This window comes from Ambystoma mexicanum, chromosome 7p (assembly GCF_040938575.1).
Source record: "Ambystoma mexicanum isolate Mex_15411 chromosome 7p, UKY_AmexF1_1, whole genome shotgun sequence".
In the NCBI taxonomy this organism is placed as follows: domain Eukaryota; kingdom Metazoa; phylum Chordata; class Amphibia; order Caudata; family Ambystomatidae; genus Ambystoma; species Ambystoma mexicanum.
In genome coordinates, this window is record NC_090939.1 from 67,110,125 (window position 1) to 67,129,000 (window position 18,876).

At 49.6% G+C, this 18,876-nt stretch overlaps 1 protein-coding gene across 3 annotated transcripts in view; it reads left to right on the top strand.

Moving 5' to 3' along the window:
- LOC138525696 (uncharacterized) overlaps positions 1 to 18,876 on the top strand; it is a 588,775-nt gene that overhangs the window by 40,671 nt on the left and 529,228 nt on the right. Inside the window, exon 1 of one of the 3 annotated variants that reach the window (XM_069635789.1) lies at positions 6,499 to 6,607. The exons of the other annotated variants lie outside the window; for them this stretch is intronic. The gene's annotated coding sequence lies outside the window, so the exon portion shown is untranslated. Of the gene's footprint in view, positions 1 to 6,498; positions 6,608 to 18,876 lie in introns of those variants that run through there. 3 annotated transcript variants of the gene reach the window in all.

The following is an 18,876-nucleotide window of genomic DNA, read 5'->3' on the forward strand; positions in this document are numbered from 1 at the left end:
ATCTGATTAAGCGACTTCAGCTACTGTAGAGTGCGGCAGCCAGAGCAATCCTTCACCCTCCCCTTCGAACACATATGTCTCCTTTACTTAGGAAATTGCACTGGCTTCCGGTGGCAGACAGGATCTCTTCCAAGTCTATGTGCATGGTACACCAAGCTTTCTACGGCACTGGTGCAGAATATCTGCAAACTAAGTTCTCGTGCTATGTACCTAATCGAGCCTTAAGCTCTTAGCGGTAGCCGTACCCCGTTACCGGCTTGCTCGAACTGGAGGACGGGCCTTCTCCGTAGCTGCTGTGAAAGCCTGGAATGACCTTCCTTTTGCTCTACGCAGCACTACTTATAACTTCTTGTTCCGACGTCTACTGAAAATGACTCTATTTAAATAAATTCTCACCTCTGTCAGAACGTCCTATGCTGCTATCTAGCGCCAAGATGCCTTAGGGTGTATATGCGCTCTCTAAGTTTGCTTAACATATCTAAAAGGCATACGTTACACACCCCCATGTGATATGTTAGAAGTATCCCCAAGCACTTAAAAATTGCGTTTGGTTATGTCTTAAAGAAATTGGTCCCTGAAGATGGTCCAACGGACCGAAATGCATTAGACAACAAAAAGAACGCCTATGTCCGAAGAATAAATTCTTCATTTTTTATGAAAATTTAAATAATCTTTTTGTTTGGATTGAATACTTATTGAATGTATGGAAATATTGAGAATATTGACCCAATTGAACAAAACATATGTAATCACTCACTCTGGTGCTCTAACCACAAGCACCTGAGCAGGTGCGCTGGCCACTTTTAACTGTTTGCGTGCACGCGCATGCTTCTGGCCCTCTGGGGTATTGTAGTCCTGCGTCAGAGTTGGAGGTTCCTTCTACTTCACTCATTCATACTATGGGCGGCCAAAAGGCTAAGGCCTTAGCTATCTTAGCCCCTGTGGGACTTACTAAGGGCCCCCACTCCATTGTTTCACTCTCGCCCTCTCACTCCTCTCCCTGATCTTATGTCCCCTTACTCTTCTCCGCCCTTCTGCCTCCTACTCCCAATCTTGTCTCTTTTCCTCCTACTCTCTCACGTTCCTCTCTGTCCTTCTCTCCTCCCACCTGTTGCCATCATGTCCCTTCTCCACCAACTACCTTCTCCACCGTCCATTCTTTCCCTTGAACCACTCCTATCTCCCCCTTCGCTCTACCTTTCACACCCACTCTCCCGATACGTTCACCTCTCTCTAGCATCCACCCCTCCCTTCACTCTCTCTCTAGTCCCACGTTCACCCCCTACTCTCACCCTCTCTCTTCCTCTCCCATTTTCCCACACAGCACTCCATTACCACTCACTCTGACATACACTCTCCAATTTGCAGCATCACTCCCTCCACTGGGTACCACTCTGTCACACACACACTACCTCACCTGCACTCCTATACCAATTCACCACAAGTTCTTTAGTACTCCGCTCCACCTTCCGTCCTCCTCCAGGTCTCTCGGTCCACAGTCACACCTTCAGTCCTCCCCCGTACCCCGTCACTCTCTGTGGCTCCCACGGTCTTGTATACCTGTGACTGTAACCTTCACCCCCTGCCACACATCGGGTCCATGATCCACTTTACTGCTGGGGCCAATACTGCCTTTTCCCCAGGGGTTGTGCAATTGTGGTGTACGGCCGAATAAGCCCTTCTTATGCCCACTCCCTTTTGGTGCGTGGAAAATTCAACAGTCCTTATTTTCTTGGCTGTATCTCGGGTCAGTGTGCCGCTCAATTGAAGCTGCAGTGAGTAGGACTTATTGTATTGAACAGGCGTTGGAACATCAAAAGCTGTAGGCAAGTCTCTGGTTCTCTCTAGCAGTACGCCGGACTCTGCACGGCGGTGCATGTTGGTCCTAGTAGTTCTGCAAGAAAGAACTCTGGCCAGCATTGAGGGTGTGTGGTATTGGGTGGTTGAAAGCGGTACTTGTCATTCTACTGTAGGCACATTTAGAGAGCTGAGGGACTGGGCCCCTACCAATTCCCTCACCCCACCAGAGGAGTAGGACTGGCTCTGGCATATTCCCTGGTGGGCTTCCTACCTCGTGCTGGCTTTCCTTTTGCTTGGATCCTTCTTTCTTCTCCTCTTTGGCAGAGGACTTCTGAATTAACTGTATCCTGAACAGAGTTCCAGGGGAATCCTTCTTGTGTTGAAGTCCAAACATGAACCAACTAGGCCCTCTCCTTATACAGTTAAAACGCTACAGTGGCTACATCCCCAGCAAGCCTGTTCTAAAGAGTCCAGCCCTGCTTGATATAACAAGTATCTTTTACCTGCTAATGGCAACTCGCGTTTTGTCTGCAGGAGGTTTGGGCAGCCCTGACAAAATCCATGAGGGTGGAACTCCTCTGCGGGCAGTTCTAACTCCACCTCTCCTTCTGCCTGCCTACTTCAAAAAGGACTCTAGTAATCAGCACCCTGGTGAGAGGGAGCCTTAGTAATGTTGTCATTTTGGGACTGTCTTTGAAGCACCAGTTCCTAGGTGACCACCCGGGGAGGGTCCCTGCTTCCTACATGAAAGTGTTGACCCTCTTCAGGGAAATCAAGAGTAGCTTCCTTGGTAGGGTCCTACATATTTCTGGGTACACAAACACCAGACTGCTAATACACACCCAGCCATGAATGAGCCACCTCACCAAATGGACAATTACATTCAAATGCTTGTAGCTTTATAATTGTGTGATCCTAGCAGCCACCATGTTGGATCAGACATGGTTTACATGTATTAATCCACAGCCACTAAGCTGACTAGGGGCAGGCCAATACATATCTTTTTTTAAAGGAAAGGATAGACTTCTGTTATGTATATGTGATTTAATACATATTATTAATTCCTAAAATCCTTGCATTTCAAACACTGTTATAAAAGTGTACATTCATGAATATGTTACAGTTAACTGTTAGGGTAAACCGGTTTTGCAGGTGCAGTATTTCAAGTGTTCATTTGTTTATCTTGTCGCTATCTATTTGGCCAGTATCGGAACATGTAATTGTGTTGCCTGGGACACATGGAATCACAAAGGCTTCCAAGACAGTGTGTGTGTATATAAGGCTTTGTGAGTGTGCAAGTCAGCAGTTTTAGTCTGGACCTATTTCTTCTTAATTTACTTCATTTCAAAGAGTGGTTGGATTATATTCTGACTGTTGTCTTTTCATGGTACTGTTTCTTATGCATTTTGTATGAACTATTGTTGAATCATAAGCAATGTTTTTAACTTGTTTAACCAAACAGTTTCACGCGATTTTAAAACTTGTGATTAAGTGTAAGGTTTCTATAAGCCATATGCAGTAATAGATACAAATTAAAGCAATGATTATATTTAAGTAGGATGTGCTTGCAGTGAATACGCCACCACTGCGGGTGCTTGCAGTGAATACGCCACCACTGCGGGTGCTTGCAGTGAATAAGCCACCACTGCGGGTGCTTGCAGTGAATACGCCACCACTGCAGGTGCTTGCAGTGAATACGCCAACACTTCGGGTGCTTGCAGTGAATACGCCACCACGGCGGGTGCTTGCAGTGAATACGCCACCACTGCGGGTGCTTGCAGTGAATACGCCACCACTGCGGGTGCTTGCAGTGAATAAGCCACCACTGCGGGTGCTTGCAGTGAATACGCCACCACTGCGGGTGCTTGCAGTGAATACGCCACCACTTCGGGTGCTTGCAGTGAATACGCCACCACGGCGGGTGCTTGCAGTGAATACGCCACCACTGCAGGTGCTTGCAGTGAATACGCCACCACTGCGGGTGCTTGCAGTGAATAAGCCACCACTGCGGGTGCTTGCAGTGAATACGCCACCACTGCAGGTGCTTGCAGTGAATACGCCACCACTTCGGGTGCTTGCAGTGAATACGCCACCACGGCGGGTGCTTGCAGTGAATACGCCACCACTGCGGGTGCTTGCAGTGAATACGCCACCACGGCGGGTGCTTGCAGTGAATAAGCCACCAGTGCAGGTGCTTGCAGTGAATACGCCACCACTGCAGGTGCTTGCAGTGAATACGCCACCACTTCGGGTGCTTGCAGTGAATACGCCACCACGGCGGGTGCTTGCAGTGAATACGCCACCACTGCGGGTGCTTGCAGTGAATACGCCACCACGGCGGGTGCTTGCAGTGAATACGTCACCACGGCGGGTGCTTGCAGTGAATACGCCACCACTGCAGGTGCTTGCAGTGAATACGCCACCACGGCGGGTGCTTGCAGTGAATACGCCACCACTGCGGGTGCTTGCAGTGAATACGCCACCACGGCGGGTGCTTGCAGTGAATACGTCACCACGGCGGGTGCTTGCAGTGAATACGCCACCACGGCGGGTGCTTGCAGTGAATACGCCACCACGGCGGGTGCTTGCAGTGAATACGCCACCACGGCGGGTGCTTGCAGTGAATACGCCACCACTGCGGGTGCTTGCAGTGAATAAGCCACCACTGCGGGTGCTTGCAGTGAATACGCCACCACTGCAGGTGCTTGCAGTGAATACGCCACCACTTCGGGTGCTTGCAGTGAATACGCCACCACGGCGGGTGCTTGCAGTGAATACGCCACCACTGCGGGTGCTTGCAGTGAATACACCACCACTGCGGGTGCTTGCAGTGAATAAGCCACCACTGCGGGTGCTTGCAGTGAATACGCCACCACTGCAGGTGCTTGCAGTGAATACGCCACCACTTCGGGTGCTTGCAGTGAATACGCCACCACGGCGGGTGCTTGCAGTGAATACGCCACCACTGCGGGTGCTTGCAGTGAATACGCCACCACTGCGGGTGCTTGCAGTGAATACGCCACCACGGCGGGTGCTTGCAGTGAATACGCCACCACTGCGGGTGCTTGCAGTGAATACGCCACCACGGCGGGTGCTTGCAGTGAATACGCCACCACTGCGGGTGCTTGCAGTGAATACGCCACCACTGCGGGTGCTTGCAGTGAATACGCCACCACTGCGGGTGCTTGCAGTGAATACGCCACCACTGCGGGTGCTTGCAGTGAATACGCCACCACGGCGGGTGCTTGCAGTGAATACGCCACCACTGCGGGTGCTTGCAGTGAATACACCACCACTGCCTTTTGGAACTCTGGCTTCTAGCCGCAGAGGCCAGGAATGGACATGTCCTTTGAACCTGCCCTGCTGCCATTACAGGGTAGCTGCTGGGGGCTGTCTGATAGAAACAGCCAGGTACATGACACACTATGCTTTGTGGCATGGAGTATTTATGAAAGCAGGTCTGATTAGCAGAGCTCGCTTTCGAGGCTGAATGACCTGCTGTCAGTTTATGGCTCAGAATAAAATCTAAGGCTTTTTCACCCTCACAGATGGCATCCTGTCACGCAACCTGTGGATGTCCCACTGTTATCTACCAATCAACCCACTGACCGATTGGCCATACCATTTGCTAATTAGATGCCCATCTACTGACCCACCCAACCACACCCATTGCAATCTTCTTTCCCGGCATTCACAGTATCCGACGTTCAGGACTCAAACATGTTTTCACTCCGGTTGGTGACTTTTATTTTAATGCTGGTAATGTGGGCGCCAGCTTGAGTGTAGAAATGGCTGACCCCTTAAGCCTTTCTGTGTGTGGAGGCAAGGTGAGTGGTGCCTGCGGCAGGTCCTTCAACTGATTCGCAAGTCTCAGCCTCAAGACACCTCAATCAAGAGGACTGTTCAGCAAATATGCTGCCCAGGTGGGGCTGGCAAGGTGGCACTGAGGCTTGTGTTATAGTCTCGGAATGCCCACACATCAAGGCCTGCATGCATTGGACCCTAGGGCTGCACGGGTGTTCGGAATGTTGACTTAAGGAGTTAATGTGCGTTGATAATGGTGGTGAGAAGGGAGCATTGGACTGGGAGCTCTGTGCGGTTCTCACCTCTTCCCAAGCAGTCGTTATTATTACACCCTGCAGAGCACCGCGGGCGAGAGCAGCAACTCCGCAGCAGCAGACAGCAGAGGGAGGACGTGGCCACCGCACTCTGCTGTACTGGACTTGACCACGATACCCCGTGGGATAAGAAAAGTAGGGGGGATCAGTGCTGGACTGGCCGACCGGGACACCAGGACTTCCCCCGGTGGGCCTCGGGGCATAGGGCCTCTCTTCTTGCTTCGGTCTTTGGCAGAAGCATACATAAATCATTAGGTGGACGCTGTCCCCTCATATTTTCGAGGCCATAGTGATGGATGTGTATAAGTAAGAAACATCAATCATATTATAAATCATGGATCCGTCCCCAGGACTCGAACTGCAGTCCCCAGGTTAAAGGCCGGGGTCCTCATCACTGCGCCATCACTGCACCTGATGAAATGAGTGAAAACAACAGTCTTAAAGCACACAGGCCAGGCCCGAATCTGCATAGTAACAATAGAAAAGCTTAATTTCATTGGCTGTTTTATCAGCCAATGAAATTTGTTAACACTAATGAGTGCTGTGGGTGGGCGCAGTGGGACGCATTAGGGCCGTAGTGGAGCCACCCGCTTTCATTTTGTGCGGCCGGGTGTGCAGATGATCGTACGGCCACTGTCTGGCAGTGGCAATGAGCCAGGGTGTGTGGCAGAGGCATATACTGCAGTAAGGTAGGTTTGTAAACTTTTTTAAACCGTAAAGTATGTATGCAATAAAGAGTATTAACTTTTGTTTTAAACTAGTTTTACCACTAAATATATGAACATAACATTGTTACAGGCAGCTCTTGGAACCGCAATGGATGCGGCATGCAGCGCTTCTTAAAATGGATGTTAATTATCTTTCTTAACGTCGCTCAGGCGGCCCGCGCCCCCTGTGGTAGAGCCAATGAGAGGCCAAAGCACAATTGCACCGGTGTGTCTGTACCCCTTAACTGACCCTTGCATAGGCGGCTCCCCTGTTGCCTTTGGAGCTGTCATAACTCAATCAGCCGTATAACGCTGCTCGCAGCTGCTCGCAGCACCCCGCGCGCACGTATTGAACGTATTGAACATGTCAAGGCCCAGGGCCGCTGGGGGAATTATGCTTATCCCGCGTGATGGCTTCCAACACTGCCCGATATCTATGACAGATTGTACGTGTATGATATGTATCCCCTAAATGTAATTAGAGGCCTGTTTGCGTGTGATGCATCAGAGTGGCCCAGAGCTGCTTCTGATGAAGGCATTGATTCTCGCCCAGTGCCAACTTCGGTATAGGCTGTGACAGGCCGCACAATCACTCAAGTGACACAGCTCAACCCGCCTGTCCACACGGATCATAGGAAATAGTCACTTTTGTTAATCTGCCCAACTAGGCTGACTGTGATCCGAGTTTGCTAAATTAACCGAAGGGCTGTGGAATAAAGTGAAACAGATCGTCAAGCAACAAGCAGTGAGTGACTTGGCATTACACTGGCTATACAGTCTCCGGCTCTGAACTCAGCACGTTTACTGGCACAAAAAGATATCTAAATAGAAGTGGGGGTCGCCGTGTCAGGCAGGATGGCAGCCCCCTGTGACCATACGGGGTCTGCAGGATTCTGCTGGCCGAAGTACCCCTCAATTTAAGGGGATCACCAAACCGAGGACTGCCCCAGAGGACCACGCACAGTGGGGTGCCGGAAACCGCCAGGTAGGTGAGTCTAAGCGAGTGGGGATTCCCCGGTCTGTTGCCGTTGGGGGCGGTAGAATGGAGGGCATTTGGGACTCCTTGCCATAAGGTGGAACGGGGTTGACCCCGGGGAAGAGATGCGCGTGCGTGGGGGCTGGGGAGGGACACAATTGGGAGCCCTAATCCCAGCATCTATTATTGCCCTGCATGGTGTGATCCTGGGCGATATGCTGATCCATCTGAGCCTCTTTTATCCTCAGGCAAACCCGAGAGTGCCTAAAAGCAGCTCCAACTAACTGGGCGCATACAGGGAAGTCCGGAAGCAGAGTAAGATCACCCCCATCCTGCGTGCCAAGCGCAACATCTCTCCATGAAATGCTGCACGTCTCTCTCACTCCCAGGAAAGAGCTCCACGTCCCTCTCACACCCTGGAATGAGCGCCCTGCCGCTCTCACTCCCTGGAATGAACATGACGCCCATCGCTTCCTGGAATGGGCCCCATGTGTCCCTCACTCCCCTCTGTGAGTCGTTCTGTCATCCACTGTTTACATTTTGAAATTGAAAAAAGTGAGAGGGCGCTTTGAGGATGTTGTGAGGGCTCCTAGGACCTGTAATGGGACCACGAGCAAAGGGAAGGGATGCCAGGCTGCCAGCCAACTGCCTGGTTAATCTTGTGTCCCTGGGCAGTATCCACCAGCTTCACCGGGGCGCGGGGCCCCACCCGGCCACAGCTCACCCATCCGGCACTCATCTGCTCCTGGGAGCCTGGTGGAGGGCTGGCCTTGACCCCCGGCAGACACCAAAGGGGTCATGTATCTGAAATGTGTACATTGCATGAAGGGGAAGCCCGAAGTGTGCACGTACACACTTGCGTGCAGTGTTCGTTGTTTGCACTGTGAAGTGGCAGATCCAGGGTCATACTGGAAGGAAGTGCAAACGTATGCGTGTGAAATGCAGTTACAAATGTTCCTAAGCAGGGGCGAAACACAACCTACATTGCGGCTGGGGGAGGGGGAGGGGCGACTCCTTTAAATGTTGGGAGAGGGGCTAACTTCAGAGATGAGGGAGGGGCAAACGTATTTGTGTGGGGGGCATCTAACTTCTGTGTGCATTCTAATGAGACTATTTGTTTGCAGCTTCAATGTTACAATCAGTTAACTCTCTCCTTTAAGTCTGGAACCACACACTTAAGGACTGCTTTGAGAATGAGCGGTCTCCTCTCCCCTGGCATGCAAGTACTAACCCCACATCACGATTTCAGTTGCCTAGCACTGTATGCATATGAATGCAGGTATAACATTTCCGGGGCTAGCAGACAGGGTCACCCCGTTTTGTGAGCCCACGCCTAAGAGATGTTGGTTGTTTTGCCACTTGGAGTGGGAAAAGTGGTGATGAAACAGGTGTACCACTTTACACCTGTTTTGCCACCACGTTTTGCGCTCCAGGGGATTCGAAATTCACCCCCGTAGGTTGTGTATGACGTATAACCTAACGAAGTGGGACAGAACCACAGAGAGGTCCGCTGACATAGAGCAGGAAGAGCTGGGGGGGGGGCAGTCGGAGCAAACCTGGAGACTAAACAAGAGAATTTTAAGCAAATAAAAAATGGTACTGCAAGGTATGGTGAGTGTTTTCCACTCTGCTTTGGAAAAGTGTAAAGGTCTACCGTTGGAATTCACTTCAACAGAATTACTTCTTGCGGAAGTAAATGTAAACACATTGGGCCTGATTCGTGGAATTTTTTGCACTGCTGAAAATTTACTACACTGCTGAAAAGTGATTTTGTACTGGCGACAAAATCCCTGATTCATCGAACTGTGCAAACGTGTATTTTTGCAGTGCAAAGTCCGTGCACTGTCAGTGCATAGTCATTTTTGCAGTACAAATTGACTTTGCGCAGACTTTGCACTGCAAGAATACACTTGGCACAGTTCCATGAATCATTGTTTGTGTCAGCAGTGCAAAGTCACTTTTCAGCAGTGCAAAGTCACTTTGAACCGTGCAAAAAATTCCACGAATCGGGCCCATTGTGTATAGACACATTATCAAAACCCAATAAATAAATATACCTATTTTTGATGGGCTAGGAGTTATGGCGGGATATGAGGGGCTAGGAGTGGTCGTGGGGTAGGTAAAGGGATATGGGAAAAGTAATTCTGTCGCATTGAATTGAGTAATTTCGATAAAACAGTGTAGGACCACTATACTTGCCTTCTACAAATCCCAATTGCAGGCCACATTTACAATCGATTTCTAGGGAATGACGCCTGCTTCCACCAGGTGGTAAATCTAGGTGGATTCCACAGCAGGCATTACCGCCAGCTTGAAAATCACATGCTGGCGGCAAACCGGCAGCTTTGCAAGATCTACAAACAAGAAATTATCAAAATAATGCTATACTGACTGCCCCTAAACTGGAAGAAACACTGTAAGAAAGGCCTAAAACACTTGAATAGCATGCACAACACTGTAGACCACAAATATCATTCTTCTGAAACTGCATTTCCAGAAATCAGAAATCCTCAGAGCTCTGAGAAATCTGCTTCTTACTTTCTTTTGCCTTCTTTACGTTTGAAGCCCTCAATGGTGCATGTGAGTTTAGGGCATCACGGGGGTCTGGTGTACTCAGTCCTTCTTTCTAGGGTAGGGTGTGGGGTGTAACACTTCATATTTTGGGAACAGGGTTAACTTCAGAGAATGTGTGGGGTGGGGCGGGGGAGCGTGCGTGGGGGCATTTAACTTCTTTACACAATCTAATGAGGCTGTTCTGGTGCAGCTTCAAAGTTGTGGTCTGAAACCAGACTCTTAAGGACTGCTTTAAGAATGAGCTGTCGCCTGCCCGCCCACCCTTTCAATCATTCCCCTGTCAATGTTCCATTGGCAGCAGCCAGTGAGTTGGCTTAAAGGGTAGTGAGATGTGGTTGAATTCTGGGAAGGCGAGGGATTGACAGGCAGTCTGATTTTGTAATCACTGCATTTCTTACTTTCCTTCATGCAGTGGTACATGTATCTTTGGGAGTAGGCATTGAAAATTCACCGATGCTGCCCCCAATTTGGAATGATTATTCCAGGAATGCAATTATCGTGCCTTTATAACAGTACATGCACATGCAGTGCATGAATGTGCTTTAGGGCGGGAGTTATGGGTTGCAGGGCAGATGCATGGGATGAAGGAGGGTGGCAGGCAGGGGAAGAAGTAAAGCCAGGAGGGAAGCAAAGAGGTGTGAGTATTGGAGGGCAACTGAAGTGAACCTGGGCAAGATTTAAGTTATTCAGACTGATATTGCACTCGTGGTTTGTCCCTCTATCATTGAAGATAATCTTTGTTTGATCATGAACTTATTTAAAAGATATCTTTTTACCCCATATATGTTTAAAACCTGCTTTGAATGCACTCATTTTGACTAACTTTATTCAACATTTTCTTATGGGGCCACTTTGAAAAAAATGTCCAGGGCCACTTTTGGTTCCCAGTCCAGCCCTGGGGGGATGGGGACAAAATACTTTGATTTCGGCTGAACACAATAATAGTGCACAAGGTAACAACACACATTTAACAAATCAGAGAAAATTATATTTGAAACGTTCCATAATGTTTAAAATCCCACCAATATAGCAATACAATTATCATAATACAAATGGAACGGAACAGAGAGGATTTCTATCCTAATGCACAGATAACATTTGGCAAATATAGCAACAGTTAAGGACAGCGCTAACCCTCGCATTATAGCTCCAACCGAAGAGGTGTGCTATACACCTTCGGCGCGTGCAGCCTTACACGACAGGTAGGTGGAGATGGCCCTGCTTGACATGCCATGACACAGACTTCCCTTGACCAGGTCACCTTAATTGAACAAGTACATGCCAGCTTAAAACCGGAAATGGGCCAAAGGAATCACATGACTGTTTCCTGGTTCCAACATGCATGATCCAAGGCTCATCCGGCCGCACCACACCTATTGAGATCACAGGTGGCATTGCTATGGCCAAGGCTTTCAACAGTGCAGCTCTTTTCAGCTTAGACCTGTACAAAAATGGAGCTACAGCAAATACATTTGCCTCCTCCTTGGATCCTCTGCAGAGGATCACCGCGTCACGAGTAGTGGTTGTTTTGTGCAAGTAAAAACCTTGCAGGTAGATACTTCTAACATACAAATATAAAGGACACGCTCTAGAAAAAATGCTCCTCCGTTTCAATTCTGAGCCGACAACAAGGACACTTGTTTGACCCACCAGCATCCCACTTGTCTGTTCTTTATGCCAGTGACCCAAACAATACATCATGAGGCCTGGCACTAGTCGGCAGAGGCCCAGATGGTATTGTTTGCATCCAGTATACATATATTACATTCATTTCGCTGGGGTTCGTACATTAATTACTCTTACTCGGTATATAAACCACCCAATCAGTGAGTAGATCACCCTCATTGTATAAATACATCACATATGAGAAGAGAAGGGGAACAAATAGCACCAATGTGATTTCCTGGTGATTTGCCTTGCTTCTGCTTCCTCTCCTCCTCTCCCCTGCTGATCTCCTGGCTGAATCTGAAACTGCACTGGTTACCTGGCTTCCTTATGATCTCGGGCCCAAGTCCCCTCCCCACCAGTTGCACATCTGCACTGCCCCGCTGGCAACCCTTGCACTCGGGGACTGTTTCTGTATCCATACAGCCCCTCCTAGCACTTCACACCTGATGCCTGCACTTACCCTTGCACTTGCCACCAGCCGGCTGCACTTTTATTTATTGTCCTCATTTACCATCTTATATTTCTTTTCTGTTACCCGATGTACTGCGCTGCCCCTCCCCTTTCCCCCTGCACTTCTCCCCTGCACTTGCGCGATCTGAGTGACCCCTGACCTAGTAAGATCGTTGTCTCTCTCTTCCCTTTGTCCCCCCCCCCTTGCCTCGTCGCGCCTTGAAACACTTGTGTATAGGCGCCTTATAAATGACATATTATATATAATCATCATTTGTTTAAAACCAAAAAGCCTATGGGGGGTATAACAATAGCCACCGAATTGTATGTTTGTACATGTCTGTGATGGTCATTCAATCATGTACACTGAGCTCTGTTCATTTTATTTGGTACAACACTCATCAACAAGCATTGACAAAGCCAATCGTTTTGGCGTGTGTGGATGTTTATTGCATTTCACATTAATGGGCATAGTTTATTGTTGCGTGCAGTTAATACGTTGGCCTTACACACCCAGTAATTGATGGTAACACATGTCAGCAGGTGAGCATTTGAAGACACATTAGTAGGAATACAAACAATAAAGTCGTGCATTCACAGAGGTGCATGAAGCATTTACTGGGTCTATTGCTATTGGCTCGATATAATGTTTGCCTTAAAAAATAGGTCACGTGTCATGCTGTACACGTGGGTGGCTCTGAGGGCAACTAACGTGTAGGAGCTAGAGGATGTCTGAGAGGGTGATTGTGCAGAGAGCAAAAGAGCCAGGGTCCAAGAGCGTGAGGGAGAGGGAGTGAGGGAGAGAGAGAGGGAGAGAAAGGTAGAGAGACGGGAGAGACCCAGCGGGGAGAGAGACGGACAGAGGGGGAGAGACAAACAGAGACAGAGAGAGGTTGTTTGTGCAGAGAGCAAGAGAGAGAGAGAGAGAGAAATGCACAGAGACAGGGACAGAGAGAGATACACAGAGAGACAGAGAGAGAGATAGGGACATACAAAGAGACAGAGGGAGACGGAGAGACAGAGGGAGAGATAGAGAGAGAGCGAGATGGGTAGAGGGACATACACAGAGGGACAGAGACGGAGAGATAGAGGGAGGGATAGATACAGACAGCGAGAGACAGACACACACAGAGAGTGCTGCACTCCGGAAACGAGTGCCATTTCTTTCATTCACAGCATCCACCCGACAGGCTCGGTGTATTGAAGCTGCATTCTTTTCTAGCGCTGGTGGACGCCCTGCTAAATCTCAGCTACCAGCCTACAATGATTCTTGCCAATCTGTACCCCCACCCCCCCGTCACAAAAAGGAACAGACCTACAAAGCATTTATGGGCGCTGTCTCAGCCACTCACATAACCTGATGCAACCCAACCTTTGCACTTTAACATGGATACAAGTGCATGGAGCAGCTCGCCTAATTACACTGCCTTTCAGGTGTGGGCGCCTGAACAGCGCAAAGGTTGAAAATGGGCAGGGTCCGTCTCCATGGGCCGCTGTGGTCTTCATGTGCCAGCAGGCCCTGTCGCACTGGGCATCCAGGGTGCTTCTCGGATATGGGCGCACAGGAATTTCAGTGCCAGGCGTCTGGGCACTGCCTTGCTCTGCATCCAGGGGTGCCGACATCGATTCATGGCATGGGGGCGCCCTCTCAGACGCGTAGACAGGGTGGGGCCTAAGCAGGCAAGGAAATCTGGAAATGCCCACTCAGCAGCACTGTGTGGGCATTTACTGATGTTAATGTCACTGGGGAGAGGGTGCTGATCTCTGCATTTATTTTCTATTGGTCTGCCTGGCAGGGGACAGCACCTCGCTTTTTCAGCCTTAATGGTGGCACTGCCCCGCGCCTGTTGGGGAGGGGCAGCGTCACCATTAAGGCTGAAAGGGTGAGGCTGCTGGAAGCGGTGGCCTTTTTCCTAAAGACTGAAACTCTACGAATGCGCGGGAGCTTCAGGATTTAGAAAACAAGGCCTCTGCTTCCAGCGGCCTCATGTTTCTCTCCATAGTGGTGGCACCGGCCCTTGGGCATCTCTTGCTTGAAGGGATGCTTCGCAGTTGCGGATGAAAGGCATTTTTTTTCTGAAGCCTGAAGCTCTCCCACACAAGCAAGAGTTTCAAGGCTTTAGAAAAAAAAATCCTCGACATCTAGTGGAACGGGGCGGCCAGATTAGACTAAGCCCCGGCAGGGCCCCGCCTCAAAACGAAATTTCGGAGCCTGCAAGGGCTCGGCCCCGGCTCACTTAAAGCCTAGGTATCCCGCTCCCCCATCCCCTGCGGCCGTTAGGATCCCGACGGCATCCTTGGCTTTTCGAGCGCCCTTCATAAGGGCTCTGGCCATCGTGGCGCCCTCTCTTCCTCTGGCATCCAGCGATGCCACATCCGGTCTGCTCCCCAGAGCCTTGAAGCTGGGAAGGGATGCGCGTAGGGCTGATGGTGGAAACCGGCCTCCTGAGTGCAGACCGCGAGGTTATCCCCAGGCAGCTTAGCATGCATTTTCAGGACGGATACATTTCACTTGCACGCCATCCATAAGTCAATTGCACAAACAGTCACGCGCTCTTTTCTCTCGGTAACTAGACTCCCTTCCCAGGCAGCTCCAATCAATTCCCAAGCAACTGCAACCGTGCCAGGAAGCCGGAATCCTGAGCTGTGCCGCTAACCCTGGAAGCACCTGACCTTGGTGGCTACTGTCACAGCGCAGGCCTCCTCCTCTCGAAAAGGTCATGGCACAAGAGAGGCAAGTGAAACAATGAGAGTCCTGCCGGCTCTAGCGTGCTCTCGGCACCCAAAATGGCTACCTTCTGCAAACACCAACACACTCAAGAGCCAATGAAATAAGACTGACACCACTAACATACTGGAATATCACTCAATCAGCGCACCCCTAATGTTCACCTACAAAGATTCATGTAACATTACATAAGAGAGTTTGGGTGCAGGAGAGGAATACCGGCCCTTCAGCGAAGCCGTAAAAATATACAACAAAATAGTGACTCCCGTCCCCTGCACTCCACAAAAGCCGATTTCCAGCCAAATAGTTTCAAAGTAGACATACCATTTAATGTCATAACAAATTCAAATAACACAGTATGTTAGGCTTATACACCAAACCTATAATCTTCTTTTACAGTAGTGTCATTCTTTCATGCAAAGTCTTCCGTACTCTACACGTTTCGGGGTGCTGTACCCCTTCTTCAGGAGTGGACTTCTATAGGTATACAATAAAGCAAAGCAAAACGAGGCCCAGATTTCATATTATGGAACTCTTCGTCTCCACCATATTGTCAGCAATAGTGTGCCACCAATTCTCACGCAAAGTCGCTTGGGAATTACTACAAATGCAGGGAAAGAGTCCAAAACGGGTGTGGTTTAGGGTGGGAACGGGTGGGAAATCGTATAGATTTCATGGACAGGCACATAGCCAAACAACGCCTACAGACAGTGTATCCATCCTCATATGTCATCTCCATTGAAAAGCATCACAGACCCCCATTCTCCTCTCCACTTTGAAGCTATTTTAATGACAATAGTTTTGGCTTAAAGGTAGCGGTTTCAGCGCCACCTAATAGCCCAAACTAAAAAGGTGACATGTCTGCAAACTACACGCCCCGTGCCACATGCCTCATTTGGACTGTTTACGGATTTGACGCTTGGGCGGCTGTTCTTGAAGGGAGGACACCATCTCATTTACCGAAAGGTTTTGTGGAGCTTGTAAAGCAATAACCCAGTCCACCCGGCTTACTGCGAGTCTCCCGGAGTGCACCGGCTTACTGCGAGTCTCCCGGAGTGCACCGGCTTACTGCGAGTCTCCCGGAGTGCACCGGCTTACTGCGAGTCTCCCGGAGTGCACCGGCTTACTGCGAGTCTCCCGGAGTGCACCGGCTTACTGCGAGTCTCCTGGAGTGCACCGGCTTACTGCAAGTCTACCGGAGTGCAATTTCAGACGCGATACAGACGTACAGGAGAAATCCAAGGTGGATGCTTTGACGCCACTCTGTGTGGAGATAGAATTCTGGCCTGAAGTCGAGTGACTCTCAATGTTCAGTCTTTTGGGGACAGCCCAGTGAAGTCTAGGGGTCTCTAATGCCCCACTGCCGAGGTTGCTGTAGAGGTTCTACGGTGCACTCTTTGTAGCCTCCGTTATCCTGCCTTCTGTTCCGGACCACTCCATGTTTTCTTTGCTCGGCGAGTAGCTTGTCTCACCCTTGTCATAGCATGCCTGTCGCTGGCAGTCACAGGCCAGGCCTGCATTTTTATTTGGAAGGCATCGCCCCCATGAGAGCACTGGCATATTGAAAGCTGACGTGGTCCACACTGTGTGACGAATCAACTTCCGGGACACCACTGGTCTAGGGATGAATATCGGTTTCTAAACCATCAATCAGCCCCACACCTCTAGTACACCAGAAGGGATCCGAACAGATTGGAATACAAGTGAATTATAAGACCTCCTTGTCCAATTTTGGTAACGTGGACGGAACGGCAGCCTTATCTCTGCAAGGTCATGGATTGTTGGTTAGTTGCAACACAGCGAAAATACAATTGTTACCCAATGATAAAAAGGACTGTCCAGTCAAGGTTGTATACAAATACCTACTTCATTATTATCACAACAGGCAGTTCTAGCATACTACAAAATACAGCCCACCCTGTAAAGGAATGCAGTGGACAGACAGCTTCAAGAAGAAAAGGGGATGCACTCTGGAAATTGACAGAGGGTAGTCGGTAAAGTAATTAATCCCAATAGTTCAAGGATACTTGGTTTCAGCACAAAGGGAGCAATGGGTTGTACAATGTCACGAGGGGCCTTCGTAGAAGGACCAGAGGGACAGAACCACAGTGTACCTTGTGCTTGTAGACGTACTTGGTGCTCGACAGGGTCGAGTCGGTTTCAGGGCACTTTGCAGCTTCTGCGACAGAGTTCAAGCCAGGAGACAGCTGTGGGTATCAGGCGGCAGGCAGTTCTATGAGTGAGGCTGCAGGCTGACATATACGGCAGCTCGGGGTCAGACTATGTCTCAGTGCTGGTTGGCGGGTCTGAAGCACTGGTCGAGGCATCTCATATTGTGTTAGTGACTCTTGGCGTGGCAACAGTAGTGGTGCAGTCGTTTGCAGCGAAGAGGCTCGACTGGCTCGGAAATGTCCTTTAAGGTGGATGCTGGTTGATGCTTGTCAATGCCCTCCTCCTAGCTTCTTCACTGGGCTCGTGTTGTCCTTTAAGGCAGACGGCCCAAAGCTGAGGAGAATGTTGCAGGCAACAGCCTTGTCCTTGGTTTGGTTCAAAGACTCTCTGGCACTTCCCATCTAGGAAGCTTACTTGCAGAGCCTAGCAGGGCACGCTGTGTGCTGTCTGGGTACCTTTTCTGGAGCTGCTAGAGGGTCCTCTGGATTCAGTATCTCCCTCTGTTCCCTGGGAGCTGTTTAGAGGAGGGATGTTGCTTTCCTATTTGAAAATCCTTGCCTTCCTTCACTGGCGGAAGCTGTAAGGTAGACTGTACCTTCAGCCAGGGTCCAAATAAGTTCTTCTTGTTACTCCTTGCAAAGTCTTCACATGATCTCCCAAAAGGGGGGCATGACCCTCTTTTAAAGTCAAATGGGCCGTAGTGATTGGTGTAGGCTAAACCTACCTTAATGGACCAATACTGGGTCCCCACCAACAATCTCCTGTATGCGTGAGGTTATAACCAGAGTGCTTTGCAACAGGAAAGGTAAAGGGGTGAAAACATGTACTACTAAGTCACACCCATCCTCCTGTCTTTTGTGGATTAAAGGGTCTCTCTGCTTAATTGAGCGCTCTATGGTTCCTGATTAAAGCGTCAGGTCTCACTTGAAGCTGCTGCCAGACCAGACTTTTGGTCGCCGCCAAACCACATACTCGTAACTTCTGAATGGGCCCCCCAGCGGAGATGACTAATGTAAACAGCTGTCCCAGACATGACATTTCACTGCCCTTCATACTAACGGGGGGAGCTGGCTTCAGGTTGGCACAGATGCATATCAAAGATGTTGGGGTTTCCTGTCTTTTGTAAGCCCTATGACCATGCCTCTAGTGGGCCTGCTAGAATTAAGTCTCATCGTTATGTGTCAATGCCACCAGCATGGCCAACAAAGGACAGGGAGGATCAATGGAGCCTTTGTCGTCTAATCAGGTTGGGCACGCCAGGAGGAAGGTTTTTGCCCTGCCCCTTTTGAGATTCCTTGATGTACTCCTGGCTGTCCCATTCTGACTAAATGTGACAGGGGTGAGGGGGTCACGCCTGTAGGCTGTGTCCACTCAGAGTACACGGGTCTATGTGTTTGTCGTGTGGTGAGCATAGGAAAATGTCTGCAGATTAGCCCCACACATTTTCTGAAGTTGAGCTACAATCATTTAATTTCATATAAAGGTTCAAAAAAGCCCAGGCGAGCACACACCCACTGTGTGCATGGTCGAATTCCTCACACACACACAGTGCATTTATGGGCTTTATTCTAGCCAGACTTGCCCCCTGCAGATTGGAGCTTGTCTGCTGCGATGGAGGATTGCCATCTGAAATGAAAATGTGTTCCCCTCCTTGGCATCAACTTTGGGTCATTAGGTGTGCAC